This window comes from Balaenoptera musculus, chromosome 1, assembly GCF_009873245.2.
Source record: "Balaenoptera musculus isolate JJ_BM4_2016_0621 chromosome 1, mBalMus1.pri.v3, whole genome shotgun sequence".
In the NCBI taxonomy this organism is placed as follows: domain Eukaryota; kingdom Metazoa; phylum Chordata; class Mammalia; order Artiodactyla; family Balaenopteridae; genus Balaenoptera; species Balaenoptera musculus.
Window position 1 is genome coordinate 105,973,160 of NC_045785.1, and position 13,041 is coordinate 105,986,200.

Here is a 13,041-nt window from a genome sequence, read left to right on the forward strand (position 1 = left end):
CAAAAGAAGAACCAATGTGGAGTTCCTCCTTGCACAGCTCCCTCTTCCCTCCTGAAGGCTTGGGGTGAACCCACAGCATTATTCTAGAGGTAAAAGAGAACCTCACTCAGGACACCTCCCTGAATTCCCTCCAAATAACTCAGAGTACCCCTACTCTAAATCAGTTCCCTATATCATAAATATTTATAAGTAATAATATCAATAACAACAATCGTTAAAAATGGTAATGGCAAGGGCTTCCCGGGCTTCCCTGGTGGCGCAGTGGTTAAGAATCTGCCTGCCAATGCAGGGGACACGGGTTCGAGCCCTGGTGTGGGAAGATCCCACATGCCGCGGAGCAACTAGGCCCGTGAGCCACAACTACTGAGCCTGCGCGTCTGGAGCCTGTGCTCCGCAACAAGAGAGGCCGCGACAGTGAGAGGCCCGCGCACCGCGATGAAGAGTGGCCCCCGCTCGCCGCAACTAGAGAAAGCCCTCGCACAGAAACGAAGACCCAACACAGCCATAAATAAATAAATAAATAAATTTATAAAATAAAAATAAATAAATAATAATAATGGCAGTTAACTCTTATGGACAGCTTACTGTGTGTCAGGCACTGTATTAAGCGCTTTACCCACTTCATTGTTTATAATGCTCCAGCCAGCTTATGAGTAGCTATTAGTATTCCCACGTTACAGAGAAAGTGGAGCCTGAGAAGTTGCCCAGGATCACACACCTGCTAAGCCGTGGCACAGCCCAGGTAGCTGACCACCTCCAGTGGCACATGGTTGACCTCTGCGTGGTATATATGCCTGCCCACAGGTCTCTGCCTGAGAGATCCAATCCCATCCATTGTTCAGACCATCCACTTGAGCACCGTATAAGCTGTTCTCTTGTCATTTGTTTTAAGCCTGGTCTCCCAAACTTTTTGTGAGACAGGACTTGATCACATACCTCCTTTGTGCTCCCCTACAGCATGACGCCCAGTATCTGGCTTGTCAGCCTCCAACCCTGGGGCATCTCGAGGACTTCACTTCCCTGCTTCTGCCCCCGAGATAAGAGAAGGTCAGACAATTCTGCCGGTTGGTTCTACACTACAATTTTTTATTCTGAAATACTGCCTTCTATGTGTACCTAATGAAAGAAAACGCCAGTAGAGAAAGAACCAGTTCTATTTATTGCCATATCATTGTTTAAATTATAAACAATATACATGTATATATATATTATATATTTTTTAAAAATATATATATATTTAAAAATTAAAGGAAAATCACCTATAATACCACCACTGATAGCATTTTGGTATATTTTATTCAGTTGTTCCTTCATATGCACATTTCAAATAGTTATAATCAATCCTGCTTTCTCAGCTAATTTACATAGCATAAATCTTGTCCTGTGTTGCTACACAGGCTACATAGTTATCATATGTAAAGTAACATGGTTATTGTCTGCAGTATATTACAACATTGACGACATAGAGAGCTAGAATGCTTTCCACATAGGTGTTGGGATCTGTACCCAGAGCTGTCCATCCTATTGCAGAAACAGCCTCTGCAGACAATCCACCTATACTGCTTCCATTGCCAAAGCCAGTGAGATGAATGGGTGGGCCCTTCAGCAGCTGAAATGAATCAGCCCCAAAGAATCCCCTGCTGCTGCTCTCTAACCTCAGTCCTTCCCCCCAGCCCCTTACCACACCTCCACAGCTTTTACAAACCTTTCCCACTGTCCTCTAGCCTCTTTCTGTTCCCTGTTTCCTTCCCAGCAAAAGGCCTTACTTCCCACTTCACTTAAAGACATCTCCTAGCTCAAACATCACCTCCCCTGTAACCTTCCCTAGCCCTCCCCATTTCTATACTGGCAGGCCATCTAAAAACTCCCCAACCTCTCTCCCTTCAACCTCACAACTTATCTCTTATGCACACACCGTTACTTCCTTTTCTTGGATCTCAGAGAAAGGCCTTTCCTCCATTCCAGTGCTAATATCCTTCTGCACTGGCCATTGATTTCATCCCTTTCTGCCTTTTCCAAAACCATGTTGCCATTCATTATCCATCTGCCTCCACTGTCACTCTCATTCATCTCTCCCTCTCTGCTGGCTTAATCCTCTCAGCCAACAATTTTCTTCAGCCTTAACTCACACTTGCACAAGTACTTTCTATTGTAGGCTCAGGCACATATCTCTTTCCTTGCACTTCCCAACCTCTTCAAAGGGTAGCTTGTCCCTTTTGTTCTTACTTCTTCAACCCACGACAACTTCCTCTCCCAACATTTGTTGAGCATCTACTATGTGAAAACAATGGGGAAATAGAGATGAACAAGGCAGTCCCTACTCCTGAGGGGCTTCCAGCTAGTGGGGAAGACAGATAGTAAAGCAAACAGCACAATACAATAAAACAAGTCACATAATAGTAATATGTGCAAAAAAGTATCTGTAGAAAGGCTGCCTGGGGAATATTGGGAAGACTTCTGAGGGAGGTGACACTTGAGTTAAGCCTTGCAGAATGAATTCCATATCACCAGGCAGAGACTATATATGTACATATATTGCATTGGGGAGAGCACACAACTGACAGAAGAAACGGCTTATGCAGAGGGCGGAGAAACCATAAGAGTAACAATTCTTTAGGGAATAGCAGACAGGTCAGTCATTGGAAGGGTAGGGTTCCTAGTAAGGAATACTTAGAGAAGAGATGGAGAAAGATTTGTTTAGGCCACTGGTTCTCAAGCTTTCACGTGTTCAGAATCACCCAGAGGGCATTTGAAAACAAATTTCTGGACTCCAGCTCCAGAGTTTTAGGGTGGGGTCTGGGTGGGGCTGGGCAATTTGCATATCCAGCAAGTTCCCAGGTGATATTGACATGTTGGTCTGGAGACCACACTTTGAAAACCCTTGGCTTAGTAACCTGACTTCTGCTTGAATTGTTCCAGTGAAATTACTTTTAGGTGTCACCAGAGACCTTCAACTGCCAAATCCAGTGAACTCCTTCTCAGTCTCATTCTCCTTGACCATTTTGCAGCACTTGACACAATTGATTTCTTAATTGGTCTCCCAGCTTCCAGTCTCACCTTCTTTCAGTTCATTCACTACACTGATGCCCACAGGACTATCCAAAATACAAGTAAAATCCTATCACTCTGTACTTAAAACCCACCAGTGGCTCCCCATTCATTGTGGTTAGAACCCAAACTCCACAGGCTGGAACAGAAAACCCTGGCATTCTGGCCATACTTACCTCCTCTCCTGCTGTTATCCCATATGGCACAGCCCATATTCCAGGTACATCAACCTACCAGCCAGTTCCCAGACATGCTGTGGGCCCATGTACTCCTCATATCTGCTCCTGCACTTTCCTTTGCCTGACATGCCCTTCCTCCCTCCCCTTGTCCACCCCATCTTCCCCTCGACCTGTGGAATCCTAGCTCAAGGACTAGCTCAAATGTCATCTCCTCTGCGAAGCCTTCTTCAGCTTTGTTGCACCTTTCCCCAAGCCCCTCTGCAGCTGCTTTCGGTATATTATACATACCACTTACCAGTTAGTTGAATATATGACTACTATATTGGGACCTACTTGAGTGCACAGTCTGAGTCTATCTTATTATTTTGTTATTCTCATAGAAGGTGTTCAATGTAGGTGTGTTGTGTTGTGTGAATGGATGTTGGTTACGTAGTACTCACTGAATAAATAGTGATTGGGGTAGACACTCACTGCCTACCCGGTGGAACCCAGCAGTAGGCAGGCAGACAAATAGGAGGAGTAGGAGGACATACAGAGATACTCTGTTAATGAGCAAGAGTCAAATGTGCCACCTCACCGCCACCTGACTCCCTGACTGGGAGGTTGAACCACAGGCTTTTATTTCCCATGACTCTCTCTTTCTTTGATGACACACTGGTTTGTCAGCTCCATGGGCCGGGAGGTTATGCAGCTGCCTTTCTTGCTTTCAGCAAAATGCTCTCCAGGGGACTTATCCAGACTAAGGAACAACATCTGTGGAGACTGAGCAGGAAACACTTTGGTTGTTTGGCTTGGTGAGCACACCACCAGCAGGCAGCCATTTCTTTTCATTCTTGTCCCACTGCTGACGGAATGCTAGAGATTCTTTGCCTTTGAAAAGTACAGATTCCCCATTTTCTCTCTCTGTCTCTCCCTGTCTCTCTCTCTCTCTCTCTTCCTCACCCCCTCCCTTACTGCTGCGCATTCTGATTGTGGGGTGACCAGATCCTGCAGAAATAAAACAGGCCTGGATTTCCATGGGGCCAGGATACGTTCTCCTCATTCTCTAATGATACCATAAGTTTAGGAAACCATTGAGCAGCTAATGGGCTCAGAACACCCATGCTTTTTGTCACCTAGCCTCTTCTCATCTCTGCACTGATATTCCTATGAGAGCAGCCATGTATTTAGTGACTCCTATATACTAGGTGTTTTATATACATGATCTCATCAGATCCTTACAACATTCCCACAAGGCAGATATCTTTATCTCCATTTAACAGACAAAGACACTGAGGCTCAAAGAATTTAAATAACTTGTCCAAACGCAACAAGCTAATAAGTGGTAAGGGTAGGATTTGAACATGCATTGTAATAATTCCAACACCTGTGTGTTTTCCATTAGTCATATATCTTGGAGAACCAAAAAGGCTGAAAGTTACAGAGTCAGCCAATGTCACAGCAGGGATTAAATTCAAGGTGTCCTGATTTCTAGGTCAGCCTACAAATATCCACTATATTGAAAGAACTGTTTGAATGGGTAAATATGATGTTCCAAGAATTTACAAAACTTAAAAAATGTATTGAGGCTGCAATGTGAAAATGACCCAGAATGGGAAAAGCTGTCTAATTACTTACCAGTGTCCCTCGTCTCTATTCTCCTGTGGTCAATGGCCCCTCTCAGTTGGGTACACCCGAGCAGAGATGCTTCCCTATCCCCTAAAGTGATACCCTTTTCTGTGGCACAAACCAACCCCCCCCCCCCACTCAAAGCAGTGTTTTAAAAATCTCCCTTCTCCTGTTTTCCATCCTCTGAAGTACAAAGTCTGACCAGGAAGAAGGAATAAAACTGTGACTACATGCACAAGTAGTTTGACAAAATATAAATGATTGTTTATTTCTACAACAATGCCAAATTCAATAAAACAATGATGTTTTTTCTTTTCTGGTCAACTTGACACTTAACGAGTATGTTTTCCTGAAGATTTCCCTGTTCAACTGGTGCTCTTGGCATTGTGAATAAACAGAACTGATGATAACATCCATCAGAGTTAAGCACACAGAGTGGGTGATAAAGTCAACACAAGAAGCTGAAGGCAAGATTTACCCCCGATAAGCTGCCAAGAGTTGGCTATGGATTCTCAGCGGACACTGTGACTCATTCATCTTCCCCCTTCAGCCTTCCACCACCGCCATCATCCCTGCTTCAGCACTCAGGACAAAAGCAGGAAAGCAGGAGAGAAGGAAAGCTCAGGAGTCAAGTACATGAGATGAATACATAGCAGAGATGATCTGACTAGGATAAAAGGCGAAGACTCAGTGGTAGATTCTTAATGCATGCCATAAGAGAACAAAGAAGGGCACTTTAAAAGTCAAAGCAAACAACCAAATAAAGGTCACACTCTAGAAGAGCAAGCAGACACCAGTGATTACTAGGCTTCCTTTAAGCACCCTTCCGTTTTCTTGTCCTAGCCTCCTCTAGCCCAGCCAAGGAGTTCCAGAGTCTGTCCATTGTTCCAAGACTTGAAATTGTTTGCCTTGGATTATTCCCACTCCTGTATTTTCCTTGCCTCTCTTTTCAAAAGTAGGTTAAGGATGTTCAGATTTCCCTCAAGCATCTTAATGAGTTAGTCATGATTACAATTGCATCTTTTAAATTGCCCAACCCATTGAAACGCTGCCATGAAAGGAGCTTCTACAAACACAAGCTGGGCTGTGTTTTTCATTTTATGATGTTGCAAAATGTGAACGAGGAGTTACCTCCAAGTGTGTAATTAGCATAAAAGCTACCCAAGCAGAGAAGAGGGAGGTGGGCTACTGTCTCAGTGGAAAACATTGCTATTGTTCCCACAAGGGACATGTCCATTGAGACTAAAATAAAGAGAAGCTTTTTGCTAACAAATGTGAAAGTGTTTCACACAGCTCATGGCTCATAATACTAAATGCTCAAAATGTGTTTCCTAGATTGGAATCTTCTCCATGATCTACTTCTCAGTCAAGTAACCAACCATGGTCACCTCCATTTCCTCACCATCCACTCTTCTTGTACTCCTCTAGGCGCTTGAATTTGTTTCTCAACATTTCTCCTATGATTGCCCTCCTAAGGAGCCTTTTTAGACATTTTTAATTGCTCCCCCCACAATATTTTAATACCACAGATATATTGTTACATCAGTTTAAGTTCTGTATTTATATCTGTACTATACATTAAAAAATTATTTTTCATCCCCCAAGAACTATTCTCGCACTCCTGTTGAGAATGCATGACCTACCAAGCCAGAGCAGACTGATCTAGGACATAACAGAAACAGATCACAGAACTAAATGCTGGATGAAATCGATTTGGGGGAAAATCCAGGCAGGTGGCAGGCATAAGAATTTGTCTAAATCAGGCTTGAAATGGGTCAAGACAGACAGCTGGCCATAAAGGTTAGCCAAGCAGGAGGTAGGTTGGAGAAAGCAGCTTTGGTGGAAGACGGGAGAGCAAGGTTCAAGGCAGGCAGAGGCGTGGAGAATACTGGTCCGTTGGGTCAGATAATACCTCATATAGAGAAATCCCAATATCCAGAAAAGCTCCATGGAAGAGAAATTGCTCCCAGCTCTGAAGCCAGATTAGACATTTGCCTTTGATCCTAAAGAGCCCCTTGACTACCAGGCTGACTATGCCCCATTGATGAAAATCTCTGGTTATTATAGGGGAACACGTCAAGTTGGTCCCCGCATTCCCTGAGAACCAACATCTCCCAGTACTTTGAACCTTCTGTACCAGATGAAAGAACCAAGCCTTCTAACCTGACTTGGAGCTTTGCTGTGGCGTTCATGTCCTCAGGCATTCAAACAGGCTGGTCAGATAAAAAGTCTGGCTTTCCTCTTCCTCAAGTCATCTACCTTCTGGAGAACCTTCCTCTCCTGACCTAAAAACAGGAGTGGACCCAGGGCCCTGACTGAGCACACCCAAAGCTGCGCTTCCTAAAGCCATTAGAATCTCTTAAAGGTCAACTCCAGCAGCCATTCTCACTGATTTCCCAGGTCAGTGTCTCAATGACATTTGGTACTGCTGCTCACACTTTCCTCCTTAATTAATGGTCAGGCCCTCTACCTAGGGTCTTCATCACACTCTACTTCCTTGGTCCTCTGAACACTCACCTTCTCAGTCTCCTTATTCCTCCTTACCTTCCTCAAGGGCATCCTTTATCTTTGGTTCCTTCCCATTGCCCTCCATGCTCATCCCCACCATGCTGATCTGTTCATATGTTCAATTTAATTTCATAAACATGGTTGAGCACTTGCTATATGCCTAGCATGGGTGTAAACAAGATATGGTCCTTGCACACTCTTATGGGGGAACAGATATGTACATAACCAAGCAAAACACAATGTGAGGTATGTAATACAGATATGTAGAAAATATCTTAGCACCCCAATGAGGAAGTGATGAATTGTGTATTGAAGAGACTGTAACAGGCATGAATTTTCCCAGAGGGAAAATTTTTGATTTGTGCCTTGAAGAATGAATAGAGATTCATAAAATAGAAAAGGTGGAGGAAGAGCATGACAGATAGAGAGATGAGGATGGGAAAGGCACGGCATGATCAAGAAGAGTTAGAAAGCCCTTGTGACTTGAGGGGAAGTAGGTGTGAAAGTGGGCAGGGTTGGGGGAGGAGTGATAGGAGATGAGGCTGGAGAGTCGGGGACACACTTCAATCACCATTTAAATTTACGTTTCTAGGTAACATGAAATGGATCAGCACATTGCCCAGCATATTTAAAAAAATAACTAAATTTAGCTCATATTTACTATATGCTGTGTACTGTACTAGGTGCTGGTGATACAAAGATAAATAAGCTGACCTCTTGGGAGCTCCTAGTAGAGAGATAGACACGTCTAAAAAATTAATATATGCAATACAAGCTAATCCAGCAGTGATGGTAGCTTGTACATGACACAAAATAGAGAGGGACTGGCTTTGAGTGGAAGGATTAGCAGAGGATGTTTCAGAGAAAAAGTGATATGTGAGCTGAGCTTTAAGAGATCAACTGGAGTTAGATGGTGTGGTAGACAGAATAATGGCTCCCCAAAGATGTCCATGTCCTAAACCTGTGAATATGTTAAGTATCATAGCAATGGGGACTTTGAAGATGTGATTAAATTCAGGGATGATAGAAAGATTATAGATTATCCAGATGGGCCCATTGTAATCATGAGGGCCCTTATATAAAAGGGGACGGGAGTGTCAAAGCCAGAGAAGGAGATGTGGCAATGGAAGCAGCGTTTGGAATGATGTGGCCATGAGCCAAAAAAGCATGGGCAGTCTCTAGAAGCTGGAAAAGACAAAGAATAGATTCTCTCCTAGAACCTCCAGAAGGTATGCTGCTCTGCTGACACTTTGATTTTAGCCCCACAAGACTCACTTCAGACTTACGATTTGCAAAAAAGCAAGATAATAAATTTGTGTCATTTTTAAGCCACTAAGTTTGTGGTAATTGTTACAGCAGCAAAAGAACACTGATACATATGGAGCAGTAGGCAGGCTGTGGGATGGAGAGACTTCCAGACAAAAGGAATAGCATCAGCAAAGGCATAGAGGCACAAACTAGCATGGCACACCCTGGGGCGGGGCTTACAAGTAGTTTAGTGTTGCTGAGGCTCAAGGATCACCAGGTAAGGAACAAAGAAAAGGCTGGAGTGTGAGGCAAGTGCCAGATGATAGAAGGCCTTGTAAGCTCCTGCCAAGGAGTTTTGGTATAGTTTAAGCTTAGAAAGTAGATCAGGGGGCTTTAACGGTTTTAAACAAAAAAGTCTAAGTACCAGATTTTCAATTTGAAAGGAAGGTTGAATGGGGAAGAGCCTGGGGCAGGGAGACTACTTAAGAAACTATTGCAAATGTCCTGGAGAGAGACGCTGCAGCTTGAACTACAGGAGTGTAAGACAAGTCAGAATAAAGAGATATTTAGGACACAGAGAGTGACAGACTACTGGGGGCAAAAACAAAGGGAAGAGTCAAGGATGACTCCAGAGTTCTGAACTGGACCTTAGGGGATGGCCATGCTGCCAGCTGAGAAGGGAAAAACTGGAGGTTACTCCCAATAATTCTTAGATTCATATTTTCTTTATTCCTGTGTCCACTAGGCTGATTAGTCCCATCAACCTATATTTAAACTGTCTTTAAATTCTCCTGCTAACCTTTCCTCTCCTCAATCTATTCTCTATGTTGTAGTTAGAACAATTAACTCCAGATTTAACAGATTCTTACTTAGTGCCTACCATGTGCCAGATACTGTTATAGACCCTGGGCGTATTGTAATGAACAAAATAACTTAAAAAATAAGCTAGCTTACATTTAATCTAGAAGGTCTTCTTAGAAGGTAATTTTGGACATTTCCATCACCAGTTCACATCTTCTACTCTGAATTCCAATTTCCTCTCATTTTATAGCTAAATTTTTGGGATGTGCTGAAGCTCTCTGTCAACTAACTTGTCTCAAACTATTAGAAATCTTAACTTACAAATGGGCTGTGATCTGAATCTGTGCTTCTCAAACTATCTGGGGACGGGGTGGTGGGGTAGTTGTATGGGTGGCTTTTTTTTTTTTTTTTTTAGTTTTTTAAAAATTTCCGAACTACTGTTGTCTGCTACCTGGTCCTCCTACATAAGACTAGTGCACAGGTCATGCCCCATGTGACTTACTGTGTGAATTCCACAACACCAAAACTCATCCATACCCTGCTCAGTGACACAAGCCCACTGATGACCTGTTTGTATGTCACAGAATTCTTGATTTGCTCTGAAAACTTCGAAGTGCTTCCTCTTAATTTCTGTACCCTCAAGTTCAACACTGTCCATAGAACACATGTTGAATCCCCACATTTACCAAGTCCCTTAATAAAACAGTTTTGAGGAATTTGAAACAAATTATATGGTGATTGCATTTTTTCTGGCCCACTGAAGCCTATATCGGCCATGCTAGCTTATAGTTTTCCTATAAATAGACCCTAGACTATGTGCAGGCATGAGAATAAAGACCTCTAGGACAGCTGCTTGGCAGATCACCTTTTTAAAGAGTAAACACTTCTTATTTCCCCCTCTTTTTCATGTTTTTTAAACTTCTTTAGTCAGCTACCTCCTTAACCCAATCCCAATTCACACAAATGAAGAAGAAAATTAATGTGAGAGTCCTTCAATTCTTTATCAAGTCCTTGCCAGAGATAATCCAACAACCTCAGTTTCACTAGCTCTAAATAGATGAAGCTATTTAGCATAAACCATAGTTTAAGTCAACCTCAGGCTTATGGGCTGGATGGGTCTAGGAAATAAAAGGAGCCTTTGTCTCTGATTCATTGGCCCAACGCTGGGGCTGGCTTATCCTGGACTTCCTCCAGCCCCCAATGAGTATGTTTGCAGCCTTATATTACAGTTCTTCTAGAACTTTTTTTCAATCCTCATCATCCTTGTCCTTTCTTTGCTTTTGACACCATTAACTCTTTCTTTTCAGTGAATAAGCTCTCTTATTCGATGGCTTCCATGACTCCACATTGGATTTGTTCCTACGTTTTTGTTTCATCCAATTTAGTCTATGTGATCTCATCTTCCTTTCTCTCCTCCTTTGCCAAGGGGCTTATCCTAGACCTTCTTCCCTCACTCTCACATGATGCTCTCACTCTCCAGATGCTCTCATCCTCTCCTATGGACTCAGTTATCGTCTAGATATTCTCATGACCTAAACTCTTTCCTGAGCATGATACACATAATTCCAACCATTCTCAACATCTTCATCTAAGTATCTTACAAGCATCACAAATTCAACTTAATGTTACTTCTCAAAAACCTCTCCTTCCTGCATTTCATATCAGGACACTGCCATCCACTTAAACATTCAAGATCAATGCTTGGAATCATTCACGACTCCTCCCTTTTCCTCATCTTCAGTCAGTCATCACTCATCATTCCACCACTGCTGTGTTTCTTCAATCATTCTCTTTTTCTCCACCTCCACTGCCTGACATCATGCTATCATCACTTCTCACCAAGACCATTCTCAGTTCTCTGAACCCTCAGTTCTCCACAACCCTCAGTGCTGGAGGGTGGGTCTTCCCAGGACTCAGAGCCCCCAGTCCCGTCCATCTCTAGAGCAGCCTCTGTTCAGTTGCTGCATTGCCCTTTCTTTTGACAGGAGAATCCAATCATTCATACTCTTGAATACTGACTTTCACAACTCTTCTTTCTTTAACTTCTTATAATACAATCAAATTTTTTTTTCTTTTAATGGATTACCAGGACTTTCACACATAGGCCTTGACTGACTTTTATAGACTCTTCTAGTTTAACGACAACAAAAACCCAAAATTTATCAAACCTGCCACCATTTCTCAGACCTCTACATTCTATTCTTGCCACCAAGTATGAGCCAATGCCTGCCGTCTGCCTAGATGGGTTACTCATCGTCTAAAACTTGGTGCATATGCTTTATCTTCTGGGGCACTCCTCCAAGCACTGATCACTGCTCCTTCCATTGTGTTGCCATAGCACTTTGTAAGGGCCTTGATGGGCAGTTCATTCAATGGAGTTTTATGAGCAAGTTGCTGAGTTATACTCTAAAGGTACAAAGAAGATGGTACTGCCATCAAGGAGCTTACCTTCAATTAACAGAGAAAGACATGAGTGTAAATAGCAAATACGTTTATTTATTTTTAAGAAATCCACATTACAAAGTACTACAGGTGCTGTAGGAGAAGTATAGGCAGGACACGGTGGACAATAAAAAAGGAGGGAGTGTCCACTTCTACCTGTGAGGCTGGAGATTGGAGGAGAGAAACCTAATGAAATATGTTACAAAAAAAGATAACCCTCCTAGCAGATGATGAAAAGAGGGCATTCCGGGCAGAGGAGAGCATACGCAAAGGCCTGGCAGGATGAAGCAGCAGGTCATGTTTCAGGAAAAGCAACTGGTTCTCTATGGCTAATCTGGGGCATCAGCATAGATGCAGTAAGACAGGAGGTCAGAGAACAAAGGGAAAGATTTACCTTATAGGCAATGAGGAGGCACTGCAGGATTTTAAGCAGAGACAGATAGGATGTTCCAATTTGTATTTTTAGAAAAATCATTCTAGCAATAGTGTACAGAATATAACATAAAGCTTTTTTGGCAGGGGGAGGGAAATCTGTCAAAATATCTATTTTCCCTGTTAGATCTTGAGCTCCTTGATATCAAGTACTATATCTCTTACATTTTTATCTTCCCGGTGCCTAACACACTCATTCATCAAGCAATAAGAGAGAGGCTTCATGATGTTTGTGCTGGAGTGTGGGTCTAAGAGTCAGGGGAACTGAGCTTTGGACCAGGCTTTGCCCCCAGCCCCCGTGAGGCATCAACAAGTCACTCTCTGCTTCAGTTTCTTCATCTATAAAATGGTGGTTTATTCAAGATCATCTTTCAGTTCTCTTTTGCTCTAACATTCTGTAATTCTATAAGGGAGTTTCCTTTTTTCAAAGTTTGCAGTCAATATTTGGTAATACAAAAACCAAATCTGTCTCCAGCTTATAGAGGTGAGTGTCAAGAGCTTAGTGCACCATGAAGCACAAGTTGACCCAAAGGTTATATAAACCATTCTCTGAATGGTGAGCTCTGATTCTGCTTAAACTATTCACACGGTAAAAGGATGGGTTCTTCGTGCTGAAGGGGTATAGAATTTTCTCTTCAAATGTTTATTCCTTTTTTAAGGAAAATACACAGAACTTAGGTTACTGTTACTATAAGCCTTTAAGTGATAAGACAAATACATTTTGAAAATATTAGAAGCTTGAGAGACCCATCAGTTTTATCCATCTTGAATTAGT